Raw genomic sequence first — 12,933 nt, forward strand, 5'->3', positions numbered from 1 at the left:
AAAAAGGGGAAAAACCTATGATCATAGAACACCATATTTTCAGAAGTCACTCACAATAGCCCCATCTAGTGGAAATGTCACGATCCGCCACTGGATACGTCTCATAGCAAACTATAAAAATAAAAAAAAAATTGCAAACAAGACCTTGCTATTTATATTGACGTCTCATTTGTTTCTATGTTCATCCAATTATACAATAAAATATTAGCAGATAACGTGTATATGTTGTTAATAACTCATAAACACAATAGAGAGGAAGGACAAATTCAAAGGGCTCGCATAATGCACATGCATAATGTATGTTGCCTAAGCAATCCCCCCCCCCACACACATTGTGCAAGAGCGCAGCTGCGTGGTCAACACATCTACGCCTCTATATAAGGAACGAAACAGTAAGACTTCTCCACAAATGTGGCTGTCGCCTGATGAAGCTAGTTGTGATTACTGGCGAAACGTCGTACTCGGTTTGTAAATGTCGTGGCTTGGCTCTCCAACACACCTTGTGTGCTGTACTAGTGAGGAATTGGCACGTTCTGTTTACGTGACAACCCTTACTAGTTGGCTGTGTCGGGTGGTGGCGGGTTTTAACGACACATTTATATATTTACACGATCTAACCCAAAAAAACCTCTATTATGGATGATATTGGTCGCGAAAGCCTACGTGTTAAACTCTGTACAGTATTGTGATTGCTGCATCGTTTCCATGGCTTCTAATATTTTTGTGTCATTTTTTTTCATTGCGACTTGTCACCAGCGTGGCCTGGGATTGAAGATGCTGGCTTAGTGTGGATGAGCGATGCCCCTTTATTTTGCAGTTCTGAGCGTGGTGGTTGCTGCCTCATCCCGTTGACTGCCCCAGTAAACATGGAACGTTGGCCCAACGTTGGCCCAATGGTTAGAACCAATGTCGGAAAGTGCAGAATGCATGCCAACCTCGAATGTGTGTTGGCTGTCTGTCCTACCTGCCAACCCTGCATATCTGCCCTCCCCGTAAACTTGTCTCTGCCCTGCCAACCCTCTGTCTGCCTTGTTTTAGCTGCCTATCAACCAGCATTCCTTCCTTGTCTGTATGCCAATTCAAGATATATATTTATGTCAAACTATTTCGCGGCGTACGTGGACAACCGTGCTAATCGGAGGTGCGAGGAAAGTCTAACAACGGTTGTAAAGAATTTCGTTTTCCCAAATAGTTTCATAGGATCCCATATTTCGTTTGACCAAGACTCATAGAGCCGCACTCTTAGTTTATATAGATTGTAAATGTCGATGTCGCACGTGGAGTTTCTGAGTTCGGCACCAGCGTTCGTTTGTAGCTGAAGAGTGGAAATCGCTCCGTGCCGTGGACAGAGGTGGTATGTGGGATCCTATATTCCGGATTCAGTGGCTCAATGGGCCACTCTGTGGTGTATATGGGATCCGATATTCTGGATTCACAGTAGCCACTCTATGGTGTATATGGGATCCTATATCCCGGATTCACAGTGGCTCAATGGGCCACTCTGTGGTGTATATGGGATCCTATATTCCGGATTCACAGTAGCCACTCTGTGGTGTATATGGGATCCTATATCCCGGATTCGCAGTGGCTCAATGGGCCACTCTGTGGTGTATATGGGATCCTATATCCCGGATTCACAGTAGCCACTCTGTGGTGTATATGGGATCCGACATTCCGGAGTCACCGAGACTCGTAGAGCCACTCTGTGTGTGGGTTGTCAGGGTTCCCCATCCCTTCTTGGTGTAGCTCTCCGAGTCATTCATTGTTTGGGAACCCGGCGTCTAGGCCAGGCCGAAGCCTCGGCCTGGCCTAGACGCCGGGCCGGGCACGCGATCGGTCATACCGCCTAGGTGAAAGACGGTATGACCGAAACACCATTAGCGTCTGGTGGGATGCTAATAATTTGCCATGTTTATATACGGTACAAACAGCAGATATCCGAATTTAAATATAAAGCTGCTTAAAATATTATTACATCACGAGTGAGATTGTGAAATAGCCGTTTTGTATTCATTACGGTACGGCTCATACCGGGGAAGCCCGGTGACGTCACTCCCAGAAGTCAGTGCGTGATATTCTAACAATGTAATATTTTCGATACAAACACACGATCTGTGACTTAATGTTATAAAATTTAAAGCTACAACAATGTTCCATATTACGTTTATAGCTGTGTTACATGTGATTATAGCTGTTTTATGATGATCATGGTATGACCCCATAGCGTAGAGAGAGTTTCTGTGGGTATTTGTACCCCACCACCGACAGGTTGAAGTTATCGCTTCTCGGCCTTTTGGCTAAGATCAAGTGTAGTATCTGTTCTTATCAGTTTAATATCTGATACGTACCACATTGTGGTACCTTATATTAAATTGATTTTTGGGACAGGGAGATGGAATAGGGGCTTGCTCCGTCCACTCCGCGCATCAACCCGGTATTGCAGTACCTCCGGGAATGGTGCACCTCCCCGCTTGGGGAGGGAAAATGTTAAACAAAGAGAGAGTGCAACAGCTTGTGCATCGTATGAAATGGGGCCTCTAACGCACTCATCACCAGGCTTGGGCCCATCTGTGTCATAACTCACCGATACTGCATGGTGTAAACTCTTTAGTTCTTTCGGTAAAGTCACCAGGTAAAGTCATCAGGTGGGAAGGCATGGTCTGCTGCTGAAGCCAAGTTCTTAATTTCTGAGCGATGCCCCTTTATTTTGCAGTTCTGAGCGTGGTGGTTGCTGCCTCATCCCGTTGACTGCCCCAGTAAACATGGAACGTTGGCCCAATGGTTAGAACCAATGTCGGAAAGTGCAGAATGCATGCCAACCTCGAATGTGTGTTGGCTGTCTGTCCTACCTGCCAACCCTGCATATCTGCCCTCCCCGTAAACTTGTCTCTGCCCTGCCAACCCTCTGTTTGCCTTGTTTTAGCTGCCTATCAACCAGCATTCCTTCCTTGTTTGTATGCCAATTCAAGATATATATGTATGTCAAACTATTTCGCGGCGTACCTGGACAACCGTGCTAATCGGAGGTGCGAGGAAAGTCTAACAAACTAAACATAAAAAACGGTTGTAAAGAAATTCATTTTCCCAAATAGTCTCATAGGATCCCATATTTCGTTTGACCAAGACTCATACAGCCGCACTCTTAGTTTATATAGATTGTAAATGTCGATGTCGCACGTGGAGTTTCTGAGTTCGGCACCTGCGTTCGTTTGTAGCTGAAGAGTGGAATTCGCTCCGTGCCGTGGACAGAGGTGGTATATGGGATCCTAAATCCCGGATTCAGTGGCTCAATGGGCCACTCTGTGGTGTATATGGGATCCGATATTCCGGATTCACAGTAGCCACTCTGTGGTGTATATGGGATCCGACATTTCGGAGTCACCGAGACTCGTAGAGCCACTCTGTGTGTGGGTTGTCAGAGTTCCCCATCACTTATTGGTGTAGCTCTCCGAGTCATTCATTGTTTGGGAACCCGGCGTCTAGGCCAGGCCGAAGCCTCGGTCTGGCCTAGACGCCGGGCTGAGCACGCGATCGCACCCCACGGCAGTGTTGTCGGTCATTCCGCCTCGGTGAAAGACGGTATGACCGAAACACCATTAGCGTCTGGTGGGATGCTAATAATTTGCTATGTTTATATACGGTACAAACAGCAGATATCCGAATTTAAATATAAAGCTGTTTAAAATATTATTACATCACGAGTGAGATTGTGAAAAATCCGTTTTGTATTCATTACGGTACGGCCCATAACGAAGGGAAGCGCGGTGACGTCATTCCCAGAAGTCTGTGCGCGATATTCTAATGATTTAATATTTTCGATACAAACACACGATCTGTGACTTCATGTTATAAAATTTAAAGATATAACAATGTTCCATGTTCAGTGTATAACTGTGTTACATGTGATCATTGCTGTTTTATGATGATCATGGTATGACCCCATAGCGTAGAGAGAGTTTCTGTGGGTATTTGTACCCCACCACCGACCGGTTGAAGTTATCGCTTCTCGGCCTTTTGGCTAAGATCAAGTGTAGTATCTGTTCTTATCAGTTTAATATCTGATACGTACCACATTGTGGTACCTTATATTAAATTGATTTTTGGGACAGGGAGATGGAATAGGGGCTTGCTCCGTCCACTCCGCGCATCAACCCGGTATTGCAGTACCTCCGGGAATGGTGCACCTCCCCGCTTGGGGAGGGAAAATGTTAAACAAAGAGAGAGTGCAGCAGCTTGTGCATCGTATGAGATGTTTACTCAACATTGTGGTCTCTAACGCCTTCTAAGTCAAAACTCATCACCAGGCTTGGGCCCATCTGTGTCATCAAACTCACCGACACTGCATGGTGTAAACTCTTTAGTTCTTTCGGTAAAGTCACGTAGGTTTAAAATTAAAAAAAATCACGGCGTTTCGGGCGCAACACAAGCGTCCGTCATCAGGTGGGAAGGCATGCACTGCTGCTGAGACCAAGTTCCTAATTTCTCACTTTAACATCACTCGCCCCGGACACTTCTGTATGATCCTTGCGCTACGCCCATTTCAAACCTTTTCAAACAGTCTGCCTCAGCAGCAGACCATGCTTTCCCACCTGACGCTTGTGTTGCGCCCGAAACGTCGTGATTTATTTTATAAGAAAGAACCAAAGAGTATGGATTCCTGCAGTCACGAAAGCTTGAAATCATGCGTGTTGTATGTTGAACTTCTTTCGCACCGTACGGAGACAACTCCAACTGATCTGCTCGGTTCCATTCTCTCGTTTGTATTGTTTGCTGCTACATAACCTGTGGAATTAGTATCAAGAATTCTTAGACAAGTTGATGCCTATGTAAGACTCGACGTTGAATAGACTGTAGCCATGATTACAAGCAAAGATCCCCCGTATAGCCTGCAACAGACTGCTCGGGCAAAGTATGTTAGCGAGTACTTATGAAAGACGGCACGGCGCACGAGGGGGTGAGTAGCCAGCAACCACGCCCAGCCGCCTTTGTCTCTAGTGACGCTGTTTAGACAACAAAGCAGATCATATTTAGGTTTTTTTAGGCTGAGTCGACATAGGGGAGGCACAGGACCTGCTCAGATAATCGTCACTGGTGTTGGGCCGAGCGGGAATCGAACTCGGGTAGGCCGCGTTTGTAGCGCAGCGCGATCACCGATGCACCACCGCTCCCCATGTGACCGCACGTGGAGACGCTGTGAAGTGTAAATTGAACGACTGAACCTTGTGGCGGGACCCCGGGGTACCGAATAAACGGAAGGAAAAATCGTAATTTATTCATTTAAATTTTTGCGACTCCGTCCCACCACGCACATAAACGCCGAGGCCCGCCTGGCGCGGATTATTCTGTTGCCACGCCGTGTTCAAGCACAGCAGCGAGGACGAATGCGCACAAGAGCTGAACAAGCGAAAGCACTCCATGCTCGGGTATGGGCAGGATCATAACAAGCCTTAACCAAAGCTGCTCAAACTGCCGACACGACTTAAGTCCTTTATTTGTCATAACGGTATGCATAATACAGCGAAACTGCTCGCTCTCTAATCTTCATTATTAATTGTGACCTGCCAATGTTTGCAGGCAGGATCAATCGATGACAATCCTATTACCTGCAGATATTTAACAGATGAGATGCGTTGCACCTCCTGTTTGATAATACTTTCTTGTCTGTATGCATCTGTACAGATACGTTTTTTTTGCGGTTAAGCCATAGTCCCCACATACCGCTCGTATCAATGCGGATAAGAGGAGCGGCGACCCACTACTCTGTAGAGTAACATTGGTATGAACGCTTGCTACAATATGAACAGCGCATTGAAAACGCGTACTAGTTTAAGTACTGTTTACCAAAGTGTGTTCACAAATCTACAGTGAGAAAAATGATGATTGACAAAGGGCTGTATATTATTTTTTCGATAGTGTATTTAAATGGAGGTACTGCAGGTAAGTGGTTTTCAGTTTTAAAGGCATAGTTTGACAAGACAACACTTGCCACCATCCTTGGTGAAAAAGAGCAAAGTTTTTGTTTACATTATAATATAATGTTTATGCGAGAGCCGGGGGCTTATGGTTCAATTCATTAAAATATTTAGCGATTAGAAGATGCTTGATGTTGAATCTCGTCTATTCACGTACACGACTGAACAGCGCGCCACCACGTGGCGCTGGGCGATATGACCGGAATGGACACAATTCCCATAACCCATTGCGTCTATTGCCCGCATTGTGACAATGTGCTATGCTTATACATTATCGATTTAAAAATCAGCTTTCCATATCGTATCAGATATTTGAAGTTAATTACAATGTTTTAATGTGCCGGTTATGGTTCTGCTACATCTGCAATAGCTGTTGTGTGACAATCACGGTTGGTACCCATGGCGTAGAGAAAGAGTCCGGCAAAACAACCCCCTACCTCCTCGCGGTGCCCGACTGGCAACTGTGTCGTGGACAATGCTGTGGGGGTGGAGGGCCAATTCCGATTGGTGCCTCTCCTCATGGCGTACGTGACCACAACAGGGGTCATGAGGGGGCTCTGTAACTAATAAGCTTGTGCCGGTGGCCCAGTTGTGGCAGGCCAAACCACACCACAATTGGCGGAGCCAGGAGATTGAATCTCTGCCATCGGGGCTCCTCCAGAAACAACGATAAGACACGTCGTTTGGCCACGTGGAATGTTCGAACACTCCCTGCTGCCACTCCTCTGTCGGGAGCTGGACCAGTACCGCCTGGATCTCTGTGGCATTCAGGAGGTCTGGTGGACCGGTTGGGGTATACTCGGGGCAGCAGAATACTTTGGGCTCGCCTTCCCATCAATCGGAGGCGTGGTTACCCCCCACCGAAGACGAACATCCGTGGAGGGATGCAAGCAAAGCCGATGAGTCAGATGCGTTCTATGACCTCCTGTCATTGAAGTGGCACCTTGGGATAGAGTCATCTTGTTGGGTGGTCATGATGCTGGCACCTGGTCTGGAGTGATTGGAGGGCATGGGCCGGATCAGCTCAATAACAACGGTAGGAGGCTACTAGATTTTTGTGCAGCCCATGGCTTGTAATTACCAACACGATGTTCGGGCATCGGCGCATCCACACAACATCATAGATGCATGCCGGGTTCAAGCTGCTGGACTACATAGTGACGGACCAGCGGATGCGAGCCCATGTCCTTGACACCAGGTCCTACCGTAGAGCTGATCTGCCCTCTGACCATCGACTTGTCATCTGTAAGATGCGCCTGCCATTCTTACGCTCCGGTGGTGGGTGTAGTTATCTCAGTTATCTGATGAAAGTTGCAAGCGAGAATTTCATCATCGCCTGCGGCTGGGGTTGGCATCGTCCCCCACTCCTGATGTCGAGGGTAAATGGGCGAGGTTTAGGACTGTGACTCATGCAGCTGCAATGGCTGCTTTGGGTACGCGGTCCAGACCTCCCCAGAGACCCTGGCTGACAGAGGTGTTCAGGATGGTTGAGAAAAAGCGACAGGCCCACTGTCATCGGCTACAGAATCCCACGTCAGAGAATGAGGAGGCTTACTGCAGCCTTCGCTCGGAGGTTCAGAGAGCCGTGAGGCGCTGCAAGGATGGGTGGTGGTCGCGGGTTGCAGTGGCCCACGATCACAAATCTCTATTTAACTCCATCAAAAAAGTAACCTGCAGCGCCACACCTATTACCATCATTAGGGGGAAAAACGGTGATCCAATCTCCAACCCCCAGGAACAGGTTTGCAGATTTGCTGAGCATTTCTGTGAGGTCCTGGGGGAGGGAAATCCCTCAGCCAGGAAAACATCGTGGCACAAAGTGAGGATGACCCTACTGAGGCTGCGGTGCCTCAAATATTGGAAGAAGTCACCGCCTGTGAGTGGCTGGCTGAAGTGCCATCTGTTGAGGAAGTACTGAAGGCGATCCGGAGTCTGAGACAAGGAAAGGCAGCGGGCAGAGATGATCTCTCAAGCGAAATGCTGAGGGAGGGTGGCGTTTGTGCACAGACTGCCCTATATGACATCATAACAAGAGTCTGGACCATTGGACAGGTTCCGCAGGATTGGAAGGATACCCCGGTGGTCCCCCTCTTTTGGAAGGGGGACCGCACAGACTGTAACAACTACAGGGGCATCTCACTCCTCAGTGTGCCGGGAAAGGTCCTGGCAAGGATTATTCAACATCGCCTTGCCAGGCATGCTGAGGAGAGGCTTGTGGAGCCCCAATGCGGTTTCAGGAAAGGGCGGTCCTGCACAGATGCCATATTTTCTGTCCGTCTGCTACAGCAGAGGTGTAGGGAATTCCAGCAAGACTTACATCTCTGCTTTATTGACCTGGTCAAGGCCTATGATACCATCAGTAGGCCTGGGCTCTAGGTTGTTCTTCGTGCTTTTGGAGTACCTGACCCTCTGCTCACGATCATTAAGGACCTTTATGATGGTGAGCGGGCCCGGGTAAAACTACGTGGCCGGGAGTCCGAGCCATTCCCTGTACACCTTGGGGTGCGATAGGGATGTCCTCTGGCTCCCACATTATTTAACAACTATTTTGACCACGTAGTTTGTGAAGCCTTCAATAGCTGTACCGGGGGAATCTCCATTTGGTACACATATAATGGGAGGCTGATCGATGCCCGGGTGCGGTCAAGGGATGGCTCCCCATTGCTCAACCACGTTATGTATGCCGATGATTTGGTAACAGCTGCTCATTCAGAGGAGGAGTTGGAGACGCTGCTGCTGAGACTGGAGCGTGCCACTAAGAGATGGGGCCTTACCTATCAGCCCCACCAAAACTAAGCACCTGCCTGGGTATTTTGTACCATCGGACACTCCTCCCTCACAACTCCCAATTGGTGATGGTGCAATTGTGGAGAGAGTGGAGAGTTTCCCATACCTGGGCAGTGTGCTTATGACCGGCTCCAGTTTAACAGCCGAGGTCTCACTCCGAATCAGTCGAGCGGCAATATCTTTTCATCGGTTGTGTAACGCTTTGTGGAAGCTACCTGGTCTGTCGCTCCGCACTAAGCTTCAGGTCTTCTCGGCCACGGTCATTCCCTCCCTTCTCTACACTTGCGAAACGTGGACCCCCCTAATGGAACATCTTCGCCGGTTAGAAACATTTAGGCTGGCCTGCCTACAATCCATCCTGCGGTTAAGCAGACTGGATTGTGTGAGGAGCTCACAAATACTTGAAAGATCTGGGAAAGGTCCCGTGGGTGAGCTCCTCCGGTGGGCAAGGCTGCGATGGCTGGGTCATGTAGTCCGCATGCCCAGCCACCGCATGCTGAAACAGCTATTGTTCGGCCGGATCGAGGGTGCTAAACGGGCGCGGCACGGGCTAGAGAAGAGATGGAGTGATGTGGTACAGGAGGACGTGGAGTTGAGTGGACTTGCCGATGACTGGTACCAGCGGTGTCAAGATTGGCTTCTGTGGAGGAGGCTCGTGAAGGACGCTACTGGGCAGTTGGAGGTAGTCGCCCTCCAACAACAACGGAGGGCAGAGGAGCGACGCTCACAGCAAGAGCGGAGCGCCGGGTGGCTAGGGCACAGCTGGTTGACACAGTAGGGGGCACAGGTGGTGCATCAGCCAGTCATCTCAGTCATCTCAGTCAGTCGACCCGTGGCACCTGCGTCTGCCCCTTGACCTGCCAGCGGGCGTTCGACACTTCACGTGGCCTCAAGGTGCACATGGCCTGGCACAAGCATCGTGGTGACGTTGGATATCGACCTTTTTCCAAAATTGATATCAATAATAATATTTGTATATATATTTTTAAATTACCCGAAATAATGAATAAAAACACAAAAAACAAAAACACGCAAACACAGATGGAAATCGTAAAAAGGCCATAAATGTACAGAATAATAATCTCCAAGAGAGGGCAGAGAGGTTATCTGCGAATCACGAGATGGCCAGGGGACGATTTCACAAACAAACCGGTTGATGGACACAGCCTCCAGGGTCACCAAGAGGGGGGGGGAAGTTAACTCAAAGGTAGAGAGAGAGAGAGGAAGAGCCTCCCGGCCGTCTTTGTCTCTCCCCACAGCACGTTGAATCTCGTCTATTCACGTACACGAGTGAACAGCGAGCCACCACGTGGCGCTGGGCGATATGACCGGATGGACACTATTCCCATACTCTTTGGTTCTATTCGGTAAAGTCACGTAGGTAAAAAAAATAAAACAACAAAAATCACGACGTTTCGGCCACAACACAAGCGGCCTTCATCAGGTGAAGGGACCAGCCTGTCTCGAAGACTGCGCTGGAGTGAAACAGAGCCAAGCTCAGACTACGGCCTTTAAGCTGTGTGAGAGGGATTAAGGTGCCTTGACAAAAGAATTAGCGTAAAAATTAGCATTTGATTGGCGGACTTAGCATGATGAAAGGTGTGCTACACCTACAGGCGGACTTAGCATGATGGAAGGTGTGCTACACCTACAGGTGTAGCACACCTTTCAATCAAATGCTAATTTTTACGCTAATTCCATTGTCAAGGCACCCTAATCCCTCTCACACAGCTTAAAGGTGCACTGCCGCGTGCTACACCTTTCATCATGCTAAGTCCGCCAATCAAATGCTACTTTTTTACGCTAATTCCTTTGTCGAGGCACCTTAATCCCTCTCACACAGCTTAAAGGCCGTACTCTGAGCTTGGCTTACCTACGTGACTTTACCGAATAGAACCAAAGAGTATGGATCCTTGCAGTCACGAAAGCTTCAAATCTAGAACTATTCCCATAACCCATTGCGTCTATTGCCCGGATTGTGACAATGTGCTATGCTTATACATTATCGATTTAAAAATCAGCTTTTCATATCGTAACAGATATTTGAAGTTATTTACAATGTTTTAATGTGCCGGTTATGGTTCTGCTACATCTGCAATAGCTACTCTTTTATTTTCACCTACGTGACTTTACCCAATAGAACCAAAGAGTATGGATCCTAGCAGTCACGAAAGCTTTAAATCTAGAATCTGCAATAGCTGTTGTGTGACAATCACGGTTGGTACCCATAGCGTAGAGAGAGAATCTGTGGGTATGTGTACCCCACCACCGACAGATTAAAGTTATCGCTTCTCGGCCTTTTGGCTAAGATCAAGTGTAGTATCTGTTCTTATCAGTTTAATATCTGATACGTACCACATTGTGGTACCTTATATTAAATTGATTTTTGGGACAGGGAGATGGAATAGGGGCTTGCTCCGTCCACTCCGCGCATCAACCCGGTATTGCAGTACCTCCGGGAATGGTGCACCTCCCCGCTTGGGGAGGGAAAATGTTAAACAAAGAGAGAGTGCAGCAGCTTGTGCATCGTATGAGATGTTTATCGGACCTACCATGTGGCCTCACCTAGCCTTACCCCCTTTCTGTGTCATCAAACTCACCGATGCTGCATGTTGAACTTCTTTCGCACCGTACTCCCATGAACTGCTCGGTTTCCTTGTCTCGTTTGTATTGTTTGCCTCCGCTGTTCCGTGATGCTGTCGTAATCGCGCACCAGGTGCACGATGTCGAGCAGGGCGTAGACGCCGTTCCGTTGCTGCGGCACAAACACCGCGGCGATCGCCACCGGCGTGCTCGCCGGTTCGGCGCGCACGACCCGGGCCACCACCGCGCTGGCCGCGATGCTCTTGGTGTTGTGCGACTGCCCCCCCCGCGCGCAGCCATTGAGTCTAACAGCATGGCAGTCGACCTTGGTGGGCACGTGGCGTTGACGATGACCATACGATTTGCGTATTTGCGTTCGGAGGATATCATACTTTGTTCAAGCTAAAAACACTCACGAAATACGGATAAAAAATAGTGCCGAAACTCCAATTATGCGGATGGAATTCCGGATATGCACGACAGACAGACAAAACACATTCTCCTTCGGAGGGAGCTGGTAGGAACGTTGGGTTGCTCGGTCAATGGCCAGGGTCAACGGCGGCACCACGTGGTGTATTCCGCACAATATGCCCGGCTGTGAGGGCGGGCACAAGCCGGCGTGAGTTGGTTAAACGTTGAGTTTTATAAGGGCACCACGGGGTGACCAGCCCCTCCCCACCCAGCCCCACCCCTCCCACCCCCCACCCAGCCCCATCCCTCCCACCCCCCACCCAGCCCCTCCCCTCCCACCCCCCACCCAGCCCCTCCCCACCCAGCCCCACCCCTCCCACCCCCCACCCAGCCCCTCCCCACCCAGCCCCACCCCTCCCACCCCCCACCCAGCCCCATCCCTCCCACCCCCCACCTAGCCCCTGCCCTCCCACCCCCCACCCAGCCCCTCCCCACCCAGCCCCACCCCTCCCACCCCCCACCCAGCCCCTCCCCACCCAGCCCCTTCCCACCCTCCCCTCCCCTCCCCACCCAGCCCCACCCTCCCCACCCAGCCCAGTCCCCCCCCACCCAGCCCCACCCCTCCCACCCCCCACCCAGCCCCATCCTCCCAACCCAGCCCCTCTCCACCCTCCCCTCCCCACCAGCCCCACCCCCCACCCAGCCCCTCTCCACCCAGCCCCACCCCTCCCATTTTTGGATGCACGACGGACGGACACAATAAACCCTGTGGGCTGGTGTAACCAGGAGGTTCCCACCAGTATAATCCCTGGTGGGCAGTGTGGAACCTGTTGTTCCTACCTGTAAATTGTTTTTACATCACGAGTGAGATTGTGTTCCATGTAAAACAGCCGTTTTGTAATTATTATGGTACGACCCATAGCGTAGAGAAGTCCATATTACGTCACTCCCATAAGTCATTGCGCGGAATTCTAACACTGTACTAGCCAATATTTTAGATACAAACATACGATCTGTAACTTAAAGTTAATTAAATTTCAAGCTATAAACAATGTTCCATATTACGTGTATAGCTGTGTTACATGTGATTATTGCTATTTTATGATGATCATGGTATGACCCCATAGCGTAGAGAGAGTTTTTGTGGGTATGTGTACCCCACCACCGACAGATTAAAGTT

At 49.4% G+C, this 12,933-nt stretch overlaps 3 non-coding genes across 3 annotated transcripts; all 3 read left to right on the forward strand.

Moving 5' to 3' along the window:
- Positions 1-2,277: 2,277 nt before the first annotated feature.
- Positions 2,278-2,468, forward strand: LOC116952649 (U2 spliceosomal RNA). Its single transcript, XR_004404493.2, has one exon. It is a non-coding gene; the product is annotated as a U2 spliceosomal RNA (small nuclear RNA).
- A 1,530-nt stretch (positions 2,469-3,998) lies between these two features.
- LOC116952643 (U2 spliceosomal RNA) lies at positions 3,999-4,189 on the forward strand. The gene has a single exon (XR_004404487.1). It is a non-coding gene; the product is annotated as a U2 spliceosomal RNA (small nuclear RNA).
- Positions 4,190-11,043: 6,854 nt separating this feature from the next.
- Positions 11,044-11,234, forward strand: LOC116952648 (U2 spliceosomal RNA). The gene has a single exon (XR_004404492.2). It is a non-coding gene; the product is annotated as a U2 spliceosomal RNA (small nuclear RNA).
- Positions 11,235-12,933: the final 1,699 nt, after the last annotated feature.

This window comes from Petromyzon marinus, chromosome 47 (genome assembly GCF_048934315.1).
Source record: "Petromyzon marinus isolate PM22_M1 ecotype Great Lakes invasive population chromosome 47, UKy_Petmar_22M1.pri1.0, whole genome shotgun sequence".
Taxonomy (NCBI): Eukaryota; Metazoa; Chordata; class Hyperoartia; order Petromyzontiformes; family Petromyzontidae; genus Petromyzon; species Petromyzon marinus.